General features: G+C 36.7%; 1 protein-coding gene across 3 annotated transcripts in view; it reads right to left on the bottom strand.

Moving 5' to 3' along the window:
- The window catches only part of HNF4G (hepatocyte nuclear factor 4 gamma), a 130991-nt gene that overhangs the window by 74672 nt on the left and 28556 nt on the right, over window positions 1-27763 (bottom strand). For 2 of the 3 annotated variants that reach the window (XM_059994789.1, XM_059994792.1), the window contains exon 2: window positions 356-412. The exons of the other annotated variant lie outside the window; for it this stretch is intronic. The gene's annotated coding sequence lies outside the window, so the exon portion shown is untranslated. The remainder of the gene's footprint in view (window positions 1-355; window positions 413-27763) is intronic. 3 annotated transcript variants of the gene reach the window in all.

The raw sequence follows: 27763 nt of genomic DNA, 5'->3' as shown, positions 1-27763 counted from the left end.
TTTGGAAGGGGATTTCAGTCATTTCTGTATGCATTGGGAACAAAATGACAATGAGCAAACAAGTCCCTGCCCTCATGGAGTTTGCCGTGTCCACCCTCAAAGGATAATGATCATCCAAGCTCCTCTCTTCCTGAAGTATTTACCTATTCCAACCATTTCATAACTGTATCATGCTACTTTGCACTTCCTCATCTTTTCTACCTTAATTCCATCTATCTCCATAAAGAGACTGTGATATCCTTCAAGAGAGGAATCTTAATTATGCATATTTTTCACTCTGTACCTTCACATAGTAAGGGGAACAATAGGGTAAGGGCGAAAAACAACTGAGTTCTATCCTTGGCTCATCACTTACCAGTTTGCAAGTTTAGGCCAGTCACTACTCAGCTTCTCTCAAATACGGTTTTCTCATCTGTAAAATGAGAGCATGGGGCTATATCAGCAGTTTTCAAATTCTACTGCACAAAGTTTTCAGGACTCAGTGGATGTTCCAAAGCATGACAATAAGGGGTCTTCAGTCAAAAGAGAGGATCCCCATCTCCTGCCTCAAGTCGAGCTTACAATTTTGTTTAAAAAAGTCTTGATGCTAAAAACCATGTTCATTTATTAAATCTCCAGATTTTGCAATCATGTGCTCACCATGTCTGGAAGTTGAGGAAGAAGAATAAGGTAGGAAGAAAAGAGGAAGAGAAGAGGGATTGTAGGAGGAAGAGAGGAAAGAAGAGAAAATACTTTTAATAGAGTGTACACTGCTATGTTTCAGGAACTGTGTTAGGATCAGTATATATGTTACCTTATTTTTTCTATTCAACAATTTCACAAGATAGAAATTTATTAGGTCCCTTTTATACACAAGGAAAGGAAGGAAAAAGAAGTTCAGAAATGTTAGATAACGTGATCAAGTACCTACTAAAGAAGCAGTGAGGCCAAAATCTGTTCTCTTTCTGTTATCCCAAGCTTCCCTTAAAGAAAGCTAACATGGACATTACATTTTTTGTTTGTTTTTTTTTTAAATTTCCCTAGATTTCACCTGACTTAATCCTCACAACTTTGAGGAATATACTTTAGCCATTATCCTTATTTTGCCCATTAGGAAACCATGGTTCAGAGAAATGAATGTGATCTGTCCAAAACCAAATTCAGTGGGGGCAAAGATGGAATGAAATACCTGAATTCATATTCTGTGCTCTTTCCATATACCAAATAGTCTCCTTTACAAGAAAAAAACAGAAACAGGGAAACAAGAAGAGGGAAGGAGGCAGAAAGGATGGGACAGGTGGAGAATTATAACAATTCCACTGCTTGCTTACAAGGGCTAGTGAGTCAGATAATTTAATGGAAAGTACCCAGAAAAATCTGAAATGCTCTATCAAGATAAGTCATCATTATTAACTATTCAAACAGTGTGTGCTAAAGATGACAGTTTATATGTTTGTAAAATTCCATGTGGTAACTGCAAATATAAAAGAGCTATATAATGAATTAATTACTTAGATATACTACAGAAACTCATATAAAAGAGGGACAATCTGACACTCTTCAGATTGTGATACAAGAATTGGTTACATATGCCTGCTTTCTGTTCATGATGTACTGTCCCTACGGGCAGTAGAATAATTCAAATTTTCAATTTTTCTTGGATTTCATCACAAACTCAATCAAAAGCATGAAAGTCAGTATTTTAATACCCTTGCACCATGTGAAAAATAATAGCATGCTCTACTACCTGAACTCTTAGAGCGTTTTTTATTTTGATTGTCTTCCCATTATAGACTGTCAGGACTTTATCAGGAAGATCATCCAAACAAACTAGAACATTATTAAGGTTCCAGCAGTGCAGCAACTCCCGGAATGTATGAGTGATTAAAAGCCATATAGTTGTGACAAGGACCATAAGGAGATCAGACAAAGAAGTTACATGACTTTAAAAGAAAAAAAAAAAAAAGAGGACTAGAATGATTTAACCCTTTGTATCTTTTACCAGTGTACTAACGCTGCAGTATTATTTGATCAATATTTAAAACCTTATGTGACTGGATTCCTTATAGCAAATAATTTCCAAAGGTTAAAACAGAGGAAAATACTATTAACACAGAATTAAAGCATAACGATTGCCTTGTCGAGGCGCCAACGTTCCAAAAATCATATTTAACATAACATGATGCCCTGACATTAGTAAACTACTACCAATTTTGTAATTTATCACTGACTACAGTTACACTTTTTTAGCTCATTGAATATTCCCATTTCATTTCACATTCACAAACCTATTAATTAAATACTTCCTATTTGCCAGACATTGCATTGTTCACGGGAAATAGGGTATAAGCTGAGAATAGATGTTCTTTGGAGGAATGAGCAATCTAGGGTGAGAAAGAGCTAAATTAATTTTTAAAACAGAATATAATTGAAAAAATGCCTGTCATATTGTTAAATTAAATAAACCAACCTGTAAAAAAAAAAAATAGTACCGAAATGTTAACTGTATTCTCTTAGCAGAGAAGAACAATGATTTCTACAGACTTTATTTTCTTCTTAACATTATATGTGTCATTTCATTTTTATAAAGTTTTTTTTTATACTTTTATAATCAAAAGTAAAGAATCCAAGAAAGAAATTCTGTAATGGATATTCGGGTAGAATGCTGAGAGAACCCCAGAAGACCGCCAACTGTGAGTCAGGCAATGCCTGAGGGCAAAGGTGGCATCTGAACTGGATCTGGAAGGTGAATCGGGGTTTACTGAGTGGAGAAGACAGGAGATGATGGCCAAGGTCATGAGAGAATCATCTAGAAGAGTAAATGTTTGGAAGTCAGCATTTCACATAGTTTGAGTGGCAGACAGAGGAGAGGAGGTGGAAGCTGGAGGTTCCCCAGGTGAGAGAACATTGAGACCAAATTCTAAAGGGCTTTAGATGCTATCTTAGAGACATTGAGATTTAAGTCAATGCAGAGCCAGGGACCTAGCAGCTGAGGCCTCTAAACGTGGGGCACTCTCAGATTTCTTTTCTGTAAGATGTTTCTGTCCCCACCCGTCTGTGAGGCAAAACTCCTGGTTAAAGATGAAAATTTCTAATGGAGTAAAAATGGAGTGAGGGGATGTGAAAGGTACACTGACAGAGTTGGAACTGACAGGATCTGTTCACCAGTTGGCTATAGGGATGCGAAAGAAGAAAAACTTGAAGATAAAAGAGAGATCTGGTGATGGGAAATTAAGGAGCATCAGGATTAGAGTAAATAAAGAATTAGTGAAATAACGGTGCATATTGAGGATAAGGTCTCTGAGGAATATTGGTGGGACAGTTTGAAACACGGATCTTATATTCATGAGAGAGACTGAGGCCCTTTCCCGTCTGATTTTCACCACTACTGCAGTAGCGTTAACTAATTATATATCACTAAAAAGTAAATGAGAAAAGTTTTTAAACTTATAAGTGAAACTCTTAAAAAAAAAACAACGCTTGTGGGAAACAAACAAAGGTTATGCACATCAAGAATACTTGTACTTCTATTCATATACGTTCCTCCCGATATAAACTGCATTATTATCCAATTATTCAGTTTCTTGTACTAGGATTATACATCCACACCCTGTGCTATGTAATTTTACAGTGCCTCCCACTGTGGGTGGGATACACTTCCCTATCTCACTCATGTCGGAGTTGGCCATGAAATTGCTTTGACTAATACAATGTTAGTGGACATGATGTAACAGAAACTTTAACTGCTTGCATGGCTCAGCTTGTTCTCTCCTGCACCTGTGATCTGCCACGAAAAGAGCATGCCACTCGTTCTGCTGCTCCTTCAGCCTGGACCTCAGGCCTGAAACCTCATCAGAAACCTGTAATGTAGCCTTAACCCGAAGGAGCCTAGCCTAGATTGGCTACTTTATACCCTCAGGAGTGTAAAAATAAATAAACCATCAATAAGTCACTGAGCATTTTATGATTTTGTCATTGTTGTTATGCAGTATTGTAGCAAGAGTTGATTAACACAGCTTTTCCTTTACCTCCAAGTAAACAGAGGGGTATTTTTTTCCCTTAAAATTGTGGTTTTCTATAAAATCATAATATACTTGTTAAGATACATATATGTGAAATACCCCCTTTCAGAAAACCCCAAAGTTGAAGAAAATACCAAAAGGGGGATATATCATGTTCATGGATTACCTTACTCAATAAATAAAGGTTTTTCAACTCTTTGCAAATTAATCAACGAAGTTATAGCATTTCCAATGAAAATCCAAGCATGATTTTTAGTGAATATTAACAAGGTCATTCTAAATATCTATATGGTGTTGAAAAGAATAAGAGTAGCCAAGACAAACTTGAAGACAATGTCTGATTTTATGCATGTATGGTATTTCTTATAGTTTCAAAAAATTAATATAAATTAAAAAATAGAAATAATCATAGAACTAGAAAGAGACCTTAGATATTAAACATATAATAACAAAAACATGAAATGCACCTGAAGACTGAAAAGTAAGCAATAGAAGTATTTCTTATGTGAAGAGCAAAAGTGGAAAGAGAATAAAAAGATTAAATAAAGACAAGAGACAAAGAAAACTAATCTAGGAGGTCCAATGAATAGAAATGAAAATGAGAAAATAAAAAACAAAGAAATGGGAAAGAAGAAATCATCAAAGAAAAAAACAAGAAAATATCCCCAAACTAAAGAATGATAATGAGTTTCAAAATTGAACAGGCCCATGGGGATCCCAATGCAAGGAGTGAAAAAAGGTCCACACTCATATCCTTCTGAAATTTGGGGATACTGCATTGTGAGACTTAAAAAATATGTAGAGCTTCACAAGGGAAGTTTCCAGGGGAAAAAACTCTGAGACTTTGAGGGGAAAAATAAAATACAGATAACAGAAAATTTGAGCAGGAAGTAAAACGAAACAAAATTCAGAATAAAAACAAACCTGTATGAAAAAGTCAAGGCCCACACATAAAGCAAATGTAATTTGGAATGACTTCAAGCAACTGAATTAAAACAAACAAATAAATAAATAATAAAGAGAGAGTCCATTTGGACACAGTGAACTTTTTTCCAAGCATGGGACTGGGATGGGACTCTATCCAAGAACACAGCACACTAGTTGTGATTCAGCATTAGGTAATGTCAGTGGAGTGTCAACAAACCTGTAAACAAATGTTTACAGGTTTCCAACATTTAGAGTCAACATATTAAAAAAAGGAAGACAGTGGCTGTTATAGAAAGTATGTAAATATAAACAAGCTTGACAATATAAAAGTAAAAGTTTAGCTGACTAAAAAAGTTAGCCTGAGGAGGAAGGAAAATTTGAGGACATGGGTGGAAGTATTAATAACTTGTCTTAGAAAGTGAACTGTATAGACTTGTTGGAAAAAAGAAATAAACTTTACGTTATTTTGAGTTATAAAAGTAATCAATAGAAGAACAAAGCTAAAACTATAAATGTCAAATATTAAAAGAAGGGATGGGGAAAGGTGAGGTAAGCTAAGTGGGAAAGATTCTCAACTTTCACACCGGAAGTCAGCTATATCAGTTCAAATTTGACAGTCATATGATCAAGAATTGCAGAATAGCCATCCAAAGAAAAACAACTAAAAATCCACAGGTAGGAGTTACCGCTGAGAACGTGATTGAAGTAGGGAACGATAAGGCAGAGATGGTACTTTCGTTATAACTCTCCTAGAACATGAGATTGTGATTTATCCTTATTTTATTTTATTTTTTAACACGTTTATTGGAGTATAATTGCTTTACAATGGTGTGTTAGTTTCTGCTTTATAACAAAGTGAATCAGCTATACATATACATATATCCCTATATCTCCTCCCTCTTGTGTCTCCCACCCACCATCCCTATCCCACCTCTCTAGGTGGTCACAAAGCACTGAGTTGATCTCCCTGTGCTATGTAGCTACTTCCCACTAGCTATCTATTTTATATTTGGTAGTGTATATATGTCAATGCTACTCTCTCACTTCATCCCAGCTTACCCTTCCCCCTCCCCATGTCCTTAAGTCCACTCTCTACGTCTGCATCTTTATTCCTGTCCTGCTGCTAGGTTCATCACAACCATTTTTTTAGATTCCATATATATGTGTTAGAATTCGGTATTTGTTTTTCTCTTTCTGACTTACTTCACTCTGTATGACAGACTCTAGGTCCATCCACCTCGACAAATAACTCAATTTCGTTTATTTTATGGCTGAGTAATATTCCATTGTATATATGTGCCACATCTTCTTTATCCACTCATCTGTCAATGGGGACTTAGGTTGCTTCCATGTCCTGGCTATTGTAAATAGAGCTGCAATGAACATTGTGGTACATGACTCTTTTTGAATTATGGTTTTCTCAGGGTATATGCCCAGTAGTGGGATTGCTGGGTCCTATGGTAGTTCTATTTTTATTTTTATAAGGAACCTCCATACTATTCTCCATGGTGGCTGGATCAATTTACATTCCCACCAACAGTGCAAGAGGGTTCCCTTTTCTCCACACCTCCTCCAGCATTTATTGTTTGTAGATTTTTTGATGATGGCCATTCTGACCAGTGTGAGGTGATATCTCATTGTAGTTTTGATTTGCATTTCTCTAATGATTAGTGATATTGAGCAACCTTTCATGTGTTTGTTGACAATCTGTGTATCTTCTTTGGAGAAATGTCTATTTAGGTCTTCTGCCCATTTGGGGATTGGGTTGTTTGGTTTTCTGATATTGAGCTGCATGAGCTGCTTGTGTATTTTGGAGATTAATCCTATGTCAGTTGCTTCATTTGCAAATATTTTCTCCCATTCTGAGAGTTGTCTTTTTGTCTTGTTTATGGTTTCCTTTGCTGTTCAAAAGCTTTTACGTTTCATTAGGTCCCATTTGTTTATTTTTGTTTTTATTTCCATTTCTCTAGAAGGTGGGTCAAAAAGGATCTTGCTGTGAGTTATGTCATAGAGTGTTCTGCCTATGTTTTCCTCTAAGAGTTTTATAGTGTCTGGCCTTACATTTAGGCCTTTAATCCATTTTAAGTTTATTTTTGTGTATGGTGTTAGGAAGTTTTCTAATTTCATTCTTTTATATGTAGCTGTCCAGTTTTCCTAGCACCACTTATTAGGGAGGCTGTCTTTTCTCCATTGTATCTTGCCTCCTTTACCAAAGATAAGGTGACCATATGTGTGTGGGTTTATCTCTGTGCTTTCTATCCTGTTCCACTGATCTATATTTCTGTTTTTGTGCCAGTAGCTTACTGTCATGATTACTGTAGCTTTGTAGTATAGTCTGAAGTCAGGGAGTCTGATTCCTCCAGCTCCATTTTTCTTTCTCAAGATTGCTTTGGATATTTGGGGCCTTTTGTGTTTCCATACATATTGTGAAATTTTTTGTTCTAGTTCTGTGAAAAATGCCAGTGGTAGTTTATAGGGATTGCATTGAATCTGTAGATTGCTTGGGGTAGTATAGTCATTTTCACAAAGTTGATTCTTCCAATCCAAGAACATGGTATATCTCTCCATCTGTTTGTATCATCTTTAATTTCTTTCATCAGTGTCTTATAGTTTTCTGCATACAGGTCTTTTGTCTCCTTAGGTAGGTTTATTCCTGGGTATTTTATTCTTTTTGTTGCAATGGTAAATGGGAGTGTGTTCTTAATTTCTCTTTCAGATTTTTCATCATGATTTATCTTTAAAAATCATTTTTAGGGCTTCCCTGGTGGCACAGTGGTTGAGAGTCCACCTGCCAATGCAGGGGACACGGGTTCGTGCCCTGGTCTGGGAGGATTCCACATGCTGCGGAGCAGCTCGGTCCATGAGCCATGGCCACTGGGCCTGCGTGTCTGGAGCCTGTGCTCCGCAACGGGAGAGACCACAACAGTGAGAGGCCCGCATACCTCAAAAAAAAAAAAAGAAAAAAAAAAATCATTTTTATTAGGCTGGCCAAAAAGTTCGCTCGGGTTTTTTCATACGGTCTTACGGAAAAACCCAAATAAACTTTTTGGCCAGCCCAATAAAAGACTGACCCAGGATCCATTTCCCACAAAACTACTAGTTGTACACTTATAATAATAACAAACAACAAAGAAAACTTCATCTTAAAAAACTAAGTACCTGAAATGGAATGAGAAAAAGCCATCATCAGGTTAATGAATTAATTCAAATACCCAAATTTAACATTATAGTAAAAAACAAACAAAGCAGGCACTGAATACTAGAAAGTAAAAAAGAGAATACTGAGCAGCGGAATGTTATTTGTAGACCATCTACCATCTAATTGTTTCCATTTGTTCTAAGGATAAATTTTGTTTTAATTTACCACCATTTCAATCCTAAAGAAATGGCACTAAGAGATTTACCTCAGGTTGTACAGGTAGTAAATGATGCAGCAGGAATTTTTCTGGATTCAAAACCATTCCATTGTATAATATATACTATATACAGATTACATAATATATTCATATTATATACTATCATCATTTTAGTGATCATTAATCTTACTGATTATAATTTCGGGCTACTAAATTACAATATCAAAATATTAATTTTAAAATACACATGCAACTGCAGTATATTTACCTAGATCTACTTTAACTTCTGTGGTAGGCAGATTAATGGTCTTTCAAAGATGCCCTAATCTTTGGAAGCTATGAATATGTTACCTTATATGGCAAGTGACTTTGCAGATGTGATTAAGAACCTTTAAATAAGGAGATTATCGTGGATAGTCTGGATGGGCCCAGCGTAGTTACAAGAGTTTTTAAAATATGGAACCAGGAGACAAGAGAGTCAGAAAAGGAGATGTGATGACAGAAATAAAGGTTAGAGGGACTTCCCTCGTGGTGCAGTAGTTAAGAATCCACCTTCCAATGCAGGATACACAGGTTCAATCCCTGGTCCAGGAAGATCCCACATGTTGCAGAGCAACTAAGCCCGTGTGCCACAACTACTGAGCCTGTGCTCTAGAGCCTGTGAGCCACAACTACTGAAGCCTGCATGCCTAGAGCCCGTGCTCCACAACAAGAGAAAGCCACAGCAATGAGAAGCCCGAGCACTGCAACAATGAGTAGCCCCCGCTAGCCGCAATCAGAGAAAGCCTGCGTGCAGCAACGAAGACCCAACGCAGCCAAAAATAGATAAATAAATAAATAAATTTATTATTAAAAAAAAAAAGAAAAAGGTTAGAGCGATGGGGTTGTTGGCTTTGAAGATGGAATAAGGGGCCATGAGCCAAGGAATGGAGGAAGATTGTAGAAGCAGAAAAAGGCAAGAGAACACATTCTCCCTTAGAGTCTGCAGAGGAATGCAGCCTTGCTGACGCCTGGAATTTAGCCCAGTGAGACCTCTTTTGGACTTCTGACCTTAAGAGCTGTAAAATAATAAATCTGTGTTATTTCAAGCCACTCAGTTGGTGGTAATTTGTTACAGTAGAATTAGGAAGCTAATACAGAATCTGCTCCAGAATCAGAAAGATCTGGGCTTAAGCCCTGTCTCTGCTATGCGATTTTGAGCTAGATTCCTAACCTCTATGAACCTCTGGTTTCTTTATCTGGAAAGGTGAATTTATAAAAAACATTTATTCAAGCAAGTTTGGTGACCATTAGTCTACAGTTAGAGTTCATTAAAGTGTAGGTATTATTATTAAGTACTAATTGTAGAAGAAAAAGAAAACTCGTAAGAAAAAAATGGTTAAGATTGTTTTTTGCTTCTGAACACCTAAATTTAGCTAGCCAGTGATTCTTCATAACATACTGTCTACAAATTGAAATATGAAGGGGGAAAAGTCCTCCAATATTGAAACCACTTCATGATTTGAGCTCATTCACTCTACTCCTTTAATATCTAGCCTCTTTGGGGAAGAGGTAATATCCTTGACTGGCTATAAATTTATGAGTGTAGTTGCTTTTATGGCTCTGAATGTAATAGAAGCTAAGTAAATACTGATAAGTTCTCTATTCTTCTGAGAAGTTTCCACCCACATAATATTGTCCTATCATTGGAAATCCCCATAGTTTTGATAAGAATGAAGGCAAGAACTCTTTTATATATAACACTTGTCAATTAGAATCAGAACAGCATTCATCATTTTAGTTGGAAAGGCTATGGGGTTTTTTAAAATCCCACTTGAAGTCTATATAATGAAATTTTGCCCTTATTGTCTTTTGAGCAACTTCAGCTGGTTTGGGAGGTTAATGTTGGCTTCCAAATTAATTTTTTTCAAGCATTCTTTAACATTGTTTGCATTTATAGATTAAGTGGTAAACTGAATTAAAGGAAATAAGCATTTTCTGTCACCACAATCTTCCCACATAAAGAGACTAAGTTTGAAAACCATGTCCGTTTTTTCAATACAGGGCTAGGTATTGTCTTCATGGACTAGCCCTACAGGGAATTATTTTAACTCTTTCAAACCACTTAGTTACCAGTCATTTTCAGGAATTCTTTGTGTACACAGTGTTTTTAAAGAGATTTTTTTCTCAGATGCAATGTATTTAACCTTTCTGTGTACAGGATCATAACATGGCAAAAGTTAATTAGTATCCAGGAGGCCTCACAACTAGGTGAATTCTCACTGAAAATCTTGATCACTCTAAAAAGTATAAAATGTGACTAAAGAAAAATAATTACAAAATTCCCCCTATTTTTCATGGCATATGCTTTTCAACTGGTATGTATATCACATCAAGACACTACCTATGTCATTTGTAAAACAACTCTTTAGGGAACCATTATTGATATTGACCAAAAGATCTTTCAGATCTCACGTGGTTGTTTTGCTTTGGCTCCCAGAAAACTTCTACTTTGGGTGTTTCTTACCTGGGATGTGAGGGTGAATTTCATACATCACCAAACAGAAAAGTTCCTGTATCTTGTATGAAGCTAATAGGAGCTCATTAAATACTTACAGAGTTTCATACACTTATATGGCCATATACATGCAAACACACACACACACATACACACACACACACATAAATTTACCATTCAGAGATGGGGATCTTTTTCTAGACCGCTAGCATTCTGAAGACAAGTGCCGGTCCATCCCACCATCAGTATCTGGATCACTCCAATGGATAGGAATTGTTATAAACTGAATGTTCGTGTCCTCCTGAAGTTCATATTTTGAAACCCTAATCTCAATGTGATGGTATTTAGAGGTGAGACCTTTGGGAGGTTATTAGGTCATGAAGGTGGAATGCTTATGAATAGGATTAGTGCCCTTATAAGAAGAGGCCAGAGAGCTAGCTAGATGTCTTTCTGCCATGTGAGGATACAGCAAGACGTCAGCTGTCTGCAACCCTGAAGAGGGCTGGTACCGTGCTGGTGCCATGATCCTGGACTTCCAGCCTCCAGAACTGTGAGAAATAAATGTTTGTTGTTTAAGCCACCCAGTCTACAGTAATTTGTTAGAGCAGCCCAAACTAAGACAGGAGGTATGAATAAACAGTATATGATTAAATGCATAAATGAACAAACATTCCCTGAATGAAGATATACATGAATTAGTTACTTGATTTTAAACAAGGACATAGCAGAATTTATTTCTCTTTGCTAATATGAAGCCAAAGTAAACAGTTTATTTATAAACAGGACTACACAAGCAATATTATGAAGTCAAGGCTAGAATAAATATCTTATTATCTGGAATCCTATCACCCAACAAAGCAGCTATTTTTTTCGTGCTCCTATTGATTTCCTGATCATATTTTATATAGCTTATTTGTTTAGCACAGAGAAATCAGAATTTTCTACATAATGAGAAAAATTCAAACATGAGTTTAAAATTCTGCACAGTAGGTCTTATATTCTTGACAGACCACAGTGATCTCTCCTTCCTAAGAACTCATGACACTCATGAATACTGACTAGGGATGCAGTCAAATACATACTGCTACAAGACACGTTTGATACTATCATTTAGCTTACATTCGATTCAATTTTATGTGTGTTGTTCACCTAGCTACTATGAAGCTCCTTCTCATTACAGAATAGGAATTATGTCTCTATAATCCCACCCTGCCTAGAAGTGTGTGAATGACAGATGGATAGATAGGCAGATAGATGACAGACAGACATATACACAAACATTTGTTGAATGAACTTTAAATGAATGTAGTTATTATAAGTGAACAAAAAATAAATGGTAAAAATTTTAAATGCCTAATATTTTATATTGTATTTTGAATATAATTACAATAGCTTGTTTCATAATCTTACTAAGATAAAAAAATCATTACTGTCCCTTAAAATTATATATTTTAAGTTAATCAGAATTTTTACATTAATATTTTATCTATTAAAAATAGTTTAAAATGTCAGGAAGTCATTAGGAAAATAAAAATAGAGCAAGAGGGATTATTATTATTCTTGTAATTTTGCTTCAGATTTAAAAGCATTCGTGAGATGAAAACTGTGTTCTTAACTTTGACCGACTTACTACGCTGAAGCAACATGAACTCTGCCCTTGAATGCCAACCTGTAAGTGGAGGTTATTGCCTCTTCCCACGAGGGTGTAAATTCAATTAAATAAATGTAACACATGTACCAGGCATTTAGGAAACAAAGAAATGAAGAGGATATAATTCCTGCCTTCAAGGAGCTTACAGGGTAATGGAGACATTCACATATATCTGAATTGTTCAAGTCAGAATGGGTTTTTGTTTTATTTTGTGTTTCAGTAGAAATCACAAAAATTTGATCCCTGCTTCCTTTGGGACGATGAAAGCATACAAATCAGCAAATGCTTATAACAGCCCCATAAGTCTCTTCTTGAACTGTGTTATATCTCTGTGCTCATACCACCCTCAAACTTTTAAAATCTCATTCTTAGTAGGTGCTCAATGCATCCAGAATTAACCTTCTACTTTTGTTTCCTTCCTCAGTAATAATATAAATGCTATGCTGAATTTTGAATAATTCAATTAAGATCTTACATAGAGAATAAGCTCTCAGAAATGTAGAAAATGAGCCTTTTAGGTATGTGAGGTTAAGGGCAGGTTTATAAAATGTTGTGTACTCCTGGACAAAGAAGTGTCAGGTGAAAAATGTATTTTATAGTTCCCATAACCACTTAGTCAATTAAGTTCATAAGATAGAAAAGTTTGTACAACATGCTACAAACCAGTTCTGATTTAGAATACCTAATTCCATAGAGTTATTACTCTATTCAATTAGGACGTTCTGTTTTTGCTTTTGGTTTGGTTTGGTTTGGTTTGGTTTAGTTTTTTGAGCGAGATGAGATTAAATCAGTATTCATAGAGAAAATATGCAAATACTGCAACTGCTAATATTTTAAAAGCAGCTAAAGTAACTTATAGAAGAAATTGTGTTAACAGTGCATCATGGTTATTTTTTTTAAATCATTTTAACATCCAACTGGAAAATATAGAGGCAATTATCACTTCTATGAGCTTTTTCAGTTATCTCAATGACACAATGACATTGTGATGTGTCTGCAAAATCAAACGTAGAACTGAAATAATTTATCAAGATAAATGTTAGTAGAACACTTTCTGAAATTACTTGCACATTCCATTTTGCTAGACTTTCAGCTGAGTTATCCAGAAAATTATAGTTCTTCAAAGTTCATGCATAATAGGAAATTCCAGGTTGTAGCAATTAATTGTTCTCTGGAGCATAAATTACCTGAACATTAATCATTGCATTGTTGCCATTGTTGAATATGTGTGTGACTAAGGATACCAACATTTTATGAAAATTCTTAAAAATTATCAATCATTTCCTATCTGTCTCGAAGCAATGTGATTACCTAAATACGAATAAATAAAATATTTCTAAATAGAGACAGATGGAAGAGCTATATGAAACATAACACTTAGGTTAAAAAAGTTCATAAATTTTATGTTCTCAAAAACTATTACACTTTTTGTTCTCAAAAAGAGTACAGTTATCTGGTATTAATTTTTCAGGAAGTCAATCACTGAAAATCTTACAGTTAGTGTTTTATTACTCTGAGGGCTGATATACTTAATTTGGAAGACTAATTACTTGTTTGGTTTTTGATGGAATAGAAAATGCATTTGAGGAATATGTTATTTGCAGAAAACGGATGGGTGTAGGAGTAACGGGGGGGAGGAGGGACTCAATGCCTATATCTCATTTTTCATATATGATTGACAATCTTACATCATTCCCTCCAAAATCCTAATGTTTATACTAACATCCACATATACGAGTGATTCTAAGTAGTTTAACTTTTAATAACAGCATGTTCTTATACGATTCCCTTTGTTCAGGGAAAAAATAGGTGTTTCAAGAGGCCATAGGCAAGAGGAGCTTCAAGATGGTGGAAGAGTAAGACGTGGAGATCACCTTCCTCCCCACAAATACATCAGAAATACATCTACACGTGGAACAACTCCTACAGAACACCTACTGAATGCTGGCAGAAGACCTCAGACTTCCCAAAAGGCAAGAAACTTCCCATGTACCTGGGTAGGGCAAAAGAAAAAAGAAAAAACAGAGACAAAAGAATAGGGACGGGACCGACACCAGTGGGAGGGAGCCGTGAAGGAGGAAAGATTTCCACACACTAGTAAGCCTCTTTGCGGGCGGAGGCTGCGGGTGGCGGAGGGGGCGAGCTTCGGAGCCACAGAGGAGAGCGCAGCAACAGGGGTGCGGAGGGCAAAGCGGAGACGTTCCCGAACAGAGGATAGGTGCCTACCGGCACTCACCAGCCCGAGAGGCTTGTCTGCTCACCTGCTGGGTGGGGCTGGGAGTTGAGGCTTGGGCTTCGGTTGGAGCGCAGGGAGAGGACTGGGGTTGGCGGCGTGAACACAGCCTGCAGGGGGTTAGTGAAGCACGGCTAGCCAGGAGGGAGTCCGGGAAAAAGTCTGGACCTGCCGAAGAGGCAAGAGACTTTCTCTTGCCTCTTTGTTTCCTGGTGCACGAGGAGAGGGGATTCAGAGTACTGCTTAAAGGAGCTCCAGAGACGGGCCCAAGTTACAGCTACCAGCGCGGACTCCAGAGACAGGCATGAGACGCTAAGGCCGCTGCTGCCACCACCAAGAAGCCTGTGTGCAAGCACAGGTCACTCTCTGCACCTCCCCTCCCGGGAGCCTGTGCAGCTCGCCACTGCCAGGGTCCCGTGATCCAGGAACAACTTCCCCGGGAGAACGCACTGCACGCCTCAGGCTGGTGCAACATCACACCGGCCTATGTGGCCACAGGCTCGCCCCGCATCCGTACCCCTCCCTCACCCCGGCCTGAGTGAGCCAGAGCCCCTGAATCAGCTGCTCCTATAACCCCGTCCTGACTGAACAAGGAACACATGCCCTCAGGCGACCTACACGCAGAGGTGGGGCCAAATCCAAAGCTGAAACCCAGGAGCTGTGAAAACAAAGAAGAGAGAGGGAAATCTCTCCCAGCAGCCTCAGGAGCAGTGGATTAAATCTCCACAATCAACTTGATGTACCTGCATCTGTGGAATATATGAATAGACAACAAACCATCCCAAATTGAGGAGGTGGACTTTGGGAGCAAAAATATGTTTTCATTTTCCCTTTTTCTCTTTTTGTGAGTGTGTATGTGTATGCTTCTGTGTGTAATTTTGTCTGTATAGCTTTGCTTTTACCATTTTTCCTAGGGTTCTGTCTCTCCAGTTTTTTGTTTGTTTTTGTTTTTTTTTAGTATAGTCGTTAGCTCTTGTTATCATTGGTGGATTTGTTTTTTGGTTTGGTTGCTCTCTTCTTTCTTTCTTCCCTCCTTCCTTCCTTCCTTTCGTTCTTTCTTTCTTTCTTTTTCCTCCCTTTTATTCTGAGCTGTGTGGATGACAGGCTCTTCATGCTCCAACCAGGCGTCAGGTCACTGCCTCAGAGGTGGGATAGCCAAGTTCAGTACATTGGTCCACAAGAGACCTCCCAGCTCCACATAATATCAAACGGTGAAAATGTCCCAGAGATCTTCATCTCAATGCCAAAACCCATCTTCACTCAATGACCAGCAAGCTGGAGTGCTGGACATCCTATGCCAAACAGCTAGGAAGACAGGAAGACAGCCCCACCCATTAGCAGAGAGGCTTCCTAAAATCATAATAAGGCCACAGACAACCCAAAACACACCACAAGACATGGACCTACCCACCAGAAAGACAAGATGCAGCTTCATCCACCAGAACACAGGCACTAGTCCCCTCCACCCGGAAGCCTACACAACCCACTGAACCAACCTTAGCCACTGGGGGCAGACACCAAAAGCAATGGGTACTACGAACTTGCAGCCTGCAAAAAGGAGACACCAAACACAGTAAGTGAAGCAAAATGAGAAGACAGAGAAACACAGAGCAGATGAAGGACCAAGGTCAAAACCGACCAGACCTAACAAATGAAGAAGAAATAGGCAGTCTACCTGAAAAAGAATTCAGAATAATGATAGTAAAGATGATCCAAAATCTTGGAAATAGAATGGAGAAAATACAAGAAACGTTTAACAAGGACTTAGAAGAACTAAAGAGCAAACAAACAGTGATGAACAACACAGTAAATGAAATTAAAAATACTCTAGAAGGGATCAATAGCAGAATAACTGAGGCAGAAGAACATATAAGTGACCTGGAAGATAAAATAGTGGAAATAACTACTGCAGACCAGAATAAAGAAAAAAGAATGAAAAGAATTGAGAACAGTCTCAGAGACCTCTGGGACAACATTAAAACACCAACATTTGAATTATAGGGGTCCCAGAAGAAGAAGAGAAAAAGGAAGGGACTGAGAAAATATTTGAAAAGATTATAGGTGAAAAGTTCCCTAATATGGGAAAGGAAATAGTTAATCAAGTCCAGGAAGCACAGAGAGTCCCATACAGGATAAATCCAAGGAGAAACACGCCAAGGCACATATTAATCAAACTATCAAAAATTAAATACAAAGAAAAAATAAAAGCAGCAAGGGAAAAGCAACAAACAACAAACAAGGGAATCCCCATAAGGTTAACAGCTGATCTTTCAGCAGAAACTCTGCAAACCAGAAGGTAGTGGCAGGACATATTTAAAGTGATGAAGGGGAAAAACCTACAACCAAGATTACTCATGCCAGCAAGGATCTCATTCAGATTTGACGGAGAAATTAAAACCTTCACAGACAAGCAAAAGCTAAGAGAATTCAGTACTACCAAACCAGCTTTACAACAAATGCTAAAGGAACTTCTCTAGGCAGGAAACACAAGAGAAGGAAAAGACCTACAATAACAAACATGAAACAATTAAGAATATGGTCATAGGAACATACATATCGATAATTGCCTTAAATGTGAATGGATTAAATGCTCCAACCAAAAGACACAGGCTTGCTGAATGGATACAAAATCAAGACCCATCTATATGCTGTCTACAAGAGACCCACTTCAGACCTAGGGACACATACAGACTGAAAGTAAGGGGATGGAAAAAGATATTCCATGCAAATGGAAATCAAAAGAAAGCTGGAGTAGCAATTCTCATATCAGACAAAAGAGACTTTAAAACAAAGACTATTACAAGAGACAAAGAAGGACACTACATAATGACCAAGGGATCAATCCAAGAAGAAGATATAACAGTTGTAAATATTTACGAACCCAAAATAGGAGCACCTCAATACATGAGGCAAATACTAACAGCCATAAAAGGGGAAATCGACAGTAACACAACCATAGTAGGTGATTTTAACACCCCACTTTCACCAATGGGCAAATCATCCAAAATGAAAATAAATAAGGAAACACAAGCTTTAAATGATACATGAAACAAGATGGACTTAACTGATATTTATAGGACATTCTATCCAAAAACAACAGAATACACTTTCTTCTCAAGTGCTCATGGAACATTCTCCAGAACAGATCATATCTTGGGTCACAAATCAAGGCTTGGGAAATTTAAGAAAATTGAAATCGTATCAAGTATCTTTTCTGACCACAACACTATGAGACTAGATATCAATTACAGGAAAAAATCTGTAAAAAATACAAACACATGGAGGCTAAATAATATGGTACTTAATAACCATGAGATCACTGAAGAAATCAAAGAGGAAATCAAAAAATACCTAGAAACAAATGACAATGAAAACACGATGACCCAAAACCTATGGGATGCAGCAAAAGCAGTTCTAAGAGGCAAGATTTTAGCAATACAATCCTACATTAAGAAACAAGGAACATCTCAAATAAACAACCTAACCTTACACCTAAAGCAATTAGAGAAAGAAGAACAAAAAACCCCACAGTTAGCAGAAGAAAAGAAATCATATAGATCAGATCAGAAATAAATGAAAAAGAAATGAAGGAAATGATAGCAAAGATCAACAAACCACAAATGGTTGTTTGAGAAGATAAACAAAACTGATAAACCACTAGCCAGACTAATCAAGAAAAAAACGGAGAAGACTCAAATCAATAGAATTAGAAGTTAAAAAGGAGAAGTAACAAATGACACTGCAGAAATACAAAGGATCATGAGAGATTACTATTAAGTAACTATATGCCAATAAAATGTAAAACCTGGAAGAAATGGACAAATTCTTAGAAATGCACAGACTTCCGAGACTGAACCAGGAAGAAATAGAAAATATGAACACACCAATCATAAGCACTGAAATTGAAACTGTGATTAAAAATCTTCCAGCAAACCAAAGCCCAGGATCAGATGGCTTCACAGGTGAATTCTATCAAACATTTAGAGAAGAGCTAACACCTATCCTTCTCAAACTCTTCCAAAATATAGCAGAGGGAGGAACACTCCCAAACTCATTTGACGAGGCCACTATCACCCTGATACCAAAACCAGACAAAGATGTCACAAAGAAAGAAAACTACAGGCCAATAACTCTGATGAACATAGATGCAAAAATCCTCAACAAAATACTAGCAAACAGAATCCAACAGCACATTAAAAGGATCATACACCGTGATCAAGTGGGGTGTATCCCAGGAATGTGAATATTCTTCAATATACGCAAATCAATCAATGTGATACACCATATTAACAAATTGAAGGAGAAAAACCATATGATCATCTCAATAGATGCAGAGAAAGCTTTTGACAAAATTCAACACCGATTTATCATAAAAACCCTCCAGAAAGTAGGCCCAGAGGGAACTTACCTGAACATAATAAAGGCCATATATGACAAACCCACAGCCAACATCATCCTCAATGGTGAAACACTGAAACCATTTCCACTAAGATCAGGAACAAGACAAGGTTGCCCACTCTCACCACTTTCATTCAATATAGTTTTGGAAGTTCTAGCCACAGCAATCAGAGAAGAAAAAGAAATAAAAAGAATCCAAATCAGCAAAGAAGTAAAGCTGTCCCTGTTTGCAGATGACATGATACTATACATACAGAATCTGAAAGATGCTACCAGAAATCTACTAGAGCTAATCAATAAATTTGGTAAAGTAGCAGGATACAAAATTAATGCACGGAAATCTCTTGCATTCCTATACATTAATGATGAAAAATCTGAAAATGAAATTAAGAAAACACTCCCATTCACCATTACAACAAAAAGAATAAAATATCTAGGAATAAAGCTACCTAAGGAGACAAAAGACCTGTATGCAGAAAATTATAAGACACTGATGAAAGAAATTAAAGATGACACAAACAGATGGAGAGATATACCATATTCTTGGATTGGAAGAATCAACATTGTGAAAATGACTATACTACCCAAAGCAATCTCCAGATTCAATGCAATCCCTATCAAACTACCACTGGCATTTTTTGCATATGTAGAACAAAAAATTTCACAATTTGGGGCTTCCCTGGTGGTGCAGTGGTTAAGAATCTGCCTGCCAATGCAGGAGACACGGGTTCGAGCCCTGGTCTGGGAAGATCCCACATGCTGTGGAGCAACTAAGCCCGTGAGCCACAACTACTGAGCCTGCGCGTCTGGAGCCTGTGCTCCATAATGGGAAAGGCCGTGACAGTGAGAGGCCCCCACACAGTGTTGAAGAGTGGTCTCCGCTTGCCGCAACTGGAGAAAGCCCTCGCACAGAAACGAAGACCCAACACAGCCAAAACTAAATTAATTAATTAAAAAAAGTTTTCACAATTTGTATGGAAAGACAAAAGACCCTGTATAGCCAAAGCAACCTTAAGAATGAAAAATGGAGCTGGAGGAATCAGGCTCCCTGACTTCAGACTATAATACAAAGCTACAGTAATCAAGACAGTATGGTACTGGCACAAAAACAGAAATATAGATAAATGGGACAGGATAGAAAGCCCAGAGATAAACCCATGCACATATGGTCACCTTATCTTTGATAAAGGAGTCAAGAATATACAGTGGAGAAAAGACAGCCTCTTCAATAAGTGGTGCTGGGAAAACTGGACAGCTACATGTAAAAGAATGAAATTAGAACACTCCCTAACACCATACACAAAAATAAACTCAAAATGGATTAAAGACCTAAATGTAAGGCCAGTAGACACTATCAAACTCTTAGAGGAAAGCATAGGCAGAACACTCTATGATGTAAATTACAGCAAGACCCTTTTTGACCCACCTCCTAGAGAAATGGAAATAAAAACAAAAATAAACAAATGGGACCCAATGAAATTTAAAAGCTTTTGTACAGCAAAGGAAACCATAAACAAGACGAAAAGACAACCGTCAGAATGGGAGAAAGTATTTGCAAATGAAACAACTGACAAAGGATTAATCTCCAATATTTACAAGCAGCTCATGCAGCTAAATATCAAAAAAACAAACAACCCAATCCCCAAATGGGCAGAAGACTTAATAGACATTTCTCCAAAGAAGATATACAGATTGCCTTCAAACACATGAAAGAATGCTCAACATCATTAATCATTAGAGAAATGCAAATTAAAAGTACAATGTTATATCACCTCACATGGTAAGAATGGCCATCATCAAAAAATTTACAAACAATAAATGCTGGAGAGGATGCGGAGAAAAGGGAACACTCTTGCACTGTTGGTGGGAATGTAAATTGATACTGCCACTATGGAGAACAGTACGGAGGTTCCTTAAAAAACTAAAAATGGAACTATCATACGACCCAGCAATTCCAGTACTGGGCATATACCCTGAGAAAACCATAATTCAAAAAGAGTCATGTACCACAATGTTCATTGCAGCTCTATTTACAATAGGCAGGACATGGAAGCAACCTAAGTGTCCATCAACAGATGAATGGATAAAGAAGATGTGGCACATATATACAATGGAATAGTACTCAGCCATAAAAAGAAACGAAATTGAGTTATTTGTCGAGGTGGATGGACCTAGAGTCTGTCATACAGAGTGAAGTAAGTCAGAAAGAGAAAAACGAATACCGCATGCTAACACATATATATGGAATCTAAAAAACAACAACAAAAAATGGTCATGAAGACCCCTGGGGCAAGACGGGAATAAAAATGCAGACCTACTAGAGAATGGACTTGAGCAAACCAGGAGGTGGAAGGGTAAGCTGAGACAAAGTGAGAGAGTGGCATGGACATATATACACTACCAAATGTAAAATATATAGCTAGCGGGAAGCAGCCGCATAGCAAAGGGAGATCAGCTCGGTGCTTTGTGACCACCTGGAGGGGCGGGAGGGAGGGAGATGCAGGAGGGAAGAGATATGGGGATATATGTATATGTATAACTGATTCACTTTGTTATAAAGCAGAAACTAACACATCATTGTAAAGCAATTATACTGCAATAAAGATGTTCAAGAAAAAAAAAAAAAAGATGCCATAAGCAAGGTACTCCTCTAAGTGCTGGGGATAGAGCAGTGAATAAGGAAGACAAAGTCCCTCTTCTCGTGAACCTCATTCTTGTGAGCAAGGGGGTACTATAAAATACATATCAGCTAAATACAATGAAGAGAAATGAAACAAGATGAGACGATAATGTGATGAAGGCTATTTCCAGTGTGATTAGAGAAGACCTCTAAGAATTTTACATTTAGGAGGAGACCTCTGGGAACTTCCTGTAGGCCAGTGTGATTGAAGAACAAGAGGATAGGCAGCTGGAGTTCTTAGGACGTCCTAGGAAATGCAACAACCATTTTATAATTATCTTACTTAATCCTCAGTACCATCCTATGTGATATACATTGTTTTTCTCTTTTTGCAAAATAAAACATAAAACACAGAGATTAGAAATGTGAAATAACTTGTCCACGATTGAGGCAGAACAAGGACCTATTCCTAGGAAGTTGAAATCAATCTTAGTTGCTGTGCTATTCTGCTTCTAGCAAAGATTAAAACAGACAGAACCGACAGTCCTGGAACAAGGAGTCTGGCTGCAGATATTATTAGAACAGCCTGGTGTAGAGAATAGAAAGCTTAAATTGAGGGGGCCTGACATTCTTGCTATCCTGCTGTGTGATGGCGAGCAATCATGTAATCTCTTAAAATTTAATTTATATAATCATTCATTTCCTCATTAATTCATTCTAAACATATCTATTGAAAACCTAATACAAATTAGGCAATACGGTCAAGAATCACAATGAAAGATAATCAAATGTGTCTTCATGCATCCCTCATTCAAGTGGAAGACAAATCTATGGACATATCCTTCAAGATAATATAAGTCCAATAAATAGGTAGAAAAAAAGAGCAATGAAAACATCAAGCCAGGAACAATGCTGTCTGGCTGTCAGTTTTGTCTAAAATCCAGGAATGAAGCTGTATGATCACACTAGGACTTCCTCACCTTTAATATTTTATTCTAACTGTCAGTGACTGAGTAACATTCTAAGCATCCGGTGAGAAAGCAATATTATATAAATTCCCATCATAAAGTTTAAAGGTTTTTGGCAGTCATAAGTCTATATTGGGTTCCTCATTCTCTCCTTCCTGTAAGAGTCTAAATTATTTTCTCCAATTCTAAATTATTTTCTGTAATTCTAAATTATTTTCTAGTAAGTCATATACTCAGAAATCTTCATAGGTCATGAGTTTCTTTGTTGGTAACAACAATAATGGGTGGAAAGAATTTCACCTTAGTATGTAAGCACTGGCTACCACTCAAAAATGAAGCATATGCATAGGGAGACTTTATGCATATTTGACTTTCCTTTAACATTTTAAAAATAAAGTCAGGTTTTTACAGTATAATTTTAGAAGAAATAAACTTAAAGAGCTCAAACTTACATAATTGTTGACATGCATCTTTACTAAAAACCACTGTATATACTTTACATCCACATAGCTTTTAAAGGTTTGAATAAGCCCAAGAATAATAAAGGAGGCTGACTTGAGATAAGGTATGTTCTGAGGCTCACATAACGAAACTGTAGATAAGAGAATAAGCTGTAGGAACAAGTCATCAAACCAGAGGGTGAACTAAGCTGAACCCGGTAACTCTGTCTTGAAGCAGCCTTGTCTTTCTCTCTAAAGTATGACATCCCTCCTGAGGAATTAAAATCTCATTTCTCTACTACAGTGCTTGTAAAACAAAGAGAACATGCAGAACTCTGAGAAATGGATAACCCTGAGCCAGAAAATAAAAAAATTTAGATCAATTAAGGAGTAAAATGTTGAATTTCAAGTTGGACCTATGACATAAATTTAGCAACACTCTAAATGGAAACAAGGAAAGTCAGGTTCTACAATCTCCACCCTCTTCAAAATGGGGTAATATATCAATTTACTGTTACCATATATATTAAAAGGGGTTTGTAATTACTTCCTGATAATTGAATAACAAATCTTCCATTTGAATATTAAAATTAAATTTGAGTGGTCATACTAACACTTGTTATGGAGACCAAGAGTCTAGGTTTGCACAAGATAAAGACAGTTTTTGACAGTTGCCCCAGCCTAATTAATGATAGCATCCACTTTACTCTCAAAAAGTTTCCTGGTTTGGACAATAAGTTCTGTCTGGAATATTACCTCCTTTCTCAGAACTTAAAGTACTGTGATAAAGAGTAACTGACCTTAATATCAGAGAGAAAAAAATAAAAAAGTTAGAATTTACATCTTTTGAAATAATATTTGGTGAGCCATTGTGTACACTTTTTGTGCCACTGATCCATTCTATTGCCAACTAAAATGTGAAAGCTCAGTTAAGGAAGCAGAAATCTTATTGGTGCTGTACTAGACACTAAAACAGAAAGGACATTCAAAGATATGCCCTTTCCTGGCAGAAATGAACACTAAAAAGAAAATAAGATGACCTAACAATGGGCATATAGGACAAAAAGCTAGCAAAATAGAAGCATAAAAGCAGCCACACGAAAAGACATACTTATACTAGGAAAATACACTCTTTATGTAAATGAAAACATGCCTGTATACAAAATGAATCTCATTTAAATTTAATTTACTTGGTTTAATCAGTTTTCTAAACATGTTCATTCTTGTTTGATTAACTATATTAAGCATTATATTAGCACTAAAAATTATAGGCTTGATAGTTTGAAAGTCATTTTTAATTATTAGCATTGATACTTGAATGTAAACAAAATGTATGCCTATTATTGAAAATTTTGTAAAATTTTAAAAAAGAAAAAACCTATAATTTTGCCATACAAATTACTACTTTTAATATTTTCTTACATTAACATACACATATTTTTGTATGCACATATACATTATATATGACTGCATACATATTATGCATTCATGTATATAAATATCTGCTATATATAGATTATTCTCTATTTGGAGTTTTTTCCAATGTTTTTTCTTTTCTTTTTTACACAATATTATGCCTTGAGCATTGTCCTATATCATTATTATTTGAAAACATTCTTTTAATGCTTGGATAATAAACTGTAATGACCTTGACTGCATCATTAATTATTTTAAAAGAGGAAAACACCCTAGAAGCAGAATCATTGTCAGATAGTATGAATTTCTCTATAGGTTTTGACCCACAGTGTTAATGCACTCTCCACAAAAGTGGTCTGATTTCTTATTTTCATTATACAATAGTGAAGAGAACAGGCTTTGGAACAGGAATGCCTAGAGTAAAATTATGGCTCAAACACTTCCTAGTTGTGTACTTTAGTCTTTAAACTCTTTAAAACTCAGATAGTCATTTGAAAAGTGATGACAGTAAATGTACTCATCTTTTGAGCACTGTTATGGCTAAAAGGTTGGGAGGTTGTGTTAGGGCTAAAGGATGTTGGGCACATGTTAAGATTGAAACTATTTGTTATTGTAAATATTACTATTAATGGTATAATGCCAACATTGGATATTATAATTTTTGTTATTTGATAATATTTACTTACATCATTTGTTATAAAACTATAAAGTAATTTTGAATTTATTTGATTACCAGTTTGGCAGAGACAACTAGCAAAGATATGCTCCTCCTTCTATAGCACGAGATTTATAATTGGACACTTTGCAGTTGGAGACCACATTTCCCAGCCACCTTTGCAAGTGGGTGTAGTCATGTAGCTAAGTTTGCACCAACAGAATGTGATCAAAAGTGATGCTTGCCTATGGTATTTGTTTTTCTCTTTCTGACTTACTTCACCCTGTATGGTGGATTCTAGGTCCATCCACCTCACTACAAATAGCTCAATTTCATTTCTTTTTATGGCTGAGTAATATTCCATTGTATATATGTGCCACATCTTCTTTATTCATTCATCTGTTGATGGACACTTAGGTTGCTTCCATGTCCTGGCTGTTGTAAATAGAGACATGGAATCTAAAAAAAAAAAAAAAAAAATGGTTCTGAAGAACCTAGGGGCAGGACAGGAATAAAGATGCAGACGTAGAGAATGGACTTGAGGACACATGGAGGGGGAAGGGTGAGCTGGGACGAAGTGAGAGAGTGGCATGGACTTTATATACTACCAGATGTAAAATAGATAGCTAGTGGGAAGCAGCCGCATAGCACAGGGAGATCAGCTCGGTGCTTTGTGACTACCTAGAGGGGTGGGATAGCGAGGGTGGGAGGGAGACACAAGAGGGAAGAGATATGGGGATATATGTATATGTATAGCTGACTCACTTCGTTATAAAGCAGAAACTAACACACCACTGTAAAGCAATTATACTCCAATAAAGCTGTTAAAAAAGAAAAAAAAAAGTGATCTTGCTACTTGTGTGTCCAGGCCTTAAGACACTGTGCATGAAATCCTCCAGGCTCTGTCCTTCCTGTAAGCTGGAATGCAAATGTGTCTGTGATTTAGCACCAACCAGGCACGGCAAGACAATGCCCTAGAGCAAGGGTCATAAAACTAAAGAGCTGCCTGTTTTAGTAAATAAAGTTTTATTGGAACATAGTTATACACATTTGTTTATGCATTGTCTATGGTCATTTTTACCCTACAACTGCAGAACTGAGTAATGGCAACAGACATGATATGGCCCCAAATCCTACAATATTTTTTAACTGTCCCTTTACAGAAAAAAAATGTCAAATACTGTCCAAGGACATGGTAAAGCAACAAGAGAGAAATGACCTGAGTCCCCCAAATGACCACATGAAACACAAATATCATTCAACCCAGACCAGAGACTTTGGGGTTGTTATGTGGGAAAGAAACAAATTCCTGTTTTATCTGAGCAAAATCTCCTTAGGGACATTGAGTTCTACCAGCATAATCTTCATACCAGGGAAGCTAAGTTTTTATAAAATTATGGTATTTAAATGTATCATTTTTATTAAAGTTTGAGAATTTTTCTTCTTAATTTATGGAGTTCTTTGTGTGTTAGGGATTTAAACCTAAGCCTATAATATTTATGGGAAATAATATCCATAGGTGGTTGGTTGATTTTTATGTTATGATGTTTCTATATAGTTTATAAAATATTTATCTTCTATCACATCTATCATTACTTCCTTTTAGAATTTCTTACATTGTTTCATATTTATAAAGTTTTCCTTACCCCAAGATTAGATAAAAATTTGCCCCTTTTTGTGTGTTTTTTCACTATCTTTATATTTCGCTCATATTTTTTCATTCCAAGTGGCACCCAGCAGTACTTTCTAAATAGTTTTTCCATAGATGTATTATAATAATTTATATATTATATCCATATATTTAGATTTACATCATATGATATATATTATGAATTTTTAAACATTAGGATCTGTTTCAGAGTTTTTATATTGCTCCACTGCTGTAGTCTTCTTTTCTCAAATCAGTATCATAGAGCTTTAATTATTATAGTTGTAAAATTCAATTAATATCCAATATGGCAAGTCACCTTGTTCATTCATATTTACAGTTTCTAACTTTTGGGGGGGAAATGGAGAGAAGGATGCTTTACAAAAATTTGTTTTATCAAGTGATAAATATAAAATCAACTACAGAGAAAGATTGACATAGATGGATATTCACAACACAGGTGAAAAAAAATACTACAATATTATGTATATCATATTCAAAAATAAACCTGCAAAAAATCTAATTTCATATAATTCTTCATTAGCATAAGGGTAAGACAAATACTTTTTGTCTAGTAATGTATAATATTAAACTTACATGTTTTCTCAGAAGAGTTTCTACAATAATTCTGAGATTTTTTTTTTTTTTTTTTTTCGGTACGCGGGCCTCTCACTGTTGTGGCCTCTCCCGTTGCGGAGCACAGGCTCCGGATGCTTAGGCTCAGCGGCCATGGCTCACGGGCCCAGCCGCTCCGTGGCATGTGGTATCTTCCCAGACAGGGGCACGAACCCGCGTCCCCTGAATCGGCAGGCGGACTCTCAACCACTGCGTCACCAGGGAAGCCCCTGAGAAGTTTTTAACGCTATTGTTCTTTTCACTTTAGATACTAGAATACCAGATGATGCAGTTAAGTGATCTGATTAAAATCATAAGGTCACTAAGTAGTAGAGCCT

Source organism: Delphinus delphis, chromosome 17, assembly GCF_949987515.2.
Source record: "Delphinus delphis chromosome 17, mDelDel1.2, whole genome shotgun sequence".
Lineage (NCBI taxonomy): Eukaryota > Metazoa > Chordata > Mammalia > Artiodactyla > Delphinidae > Delphinus > Delphinus delphis.
The sequence above is the reverse complement of the archived record's forward strand: the minus strand, read 5'-3'. Positions and strand labels throughout refer to the sequence as shown.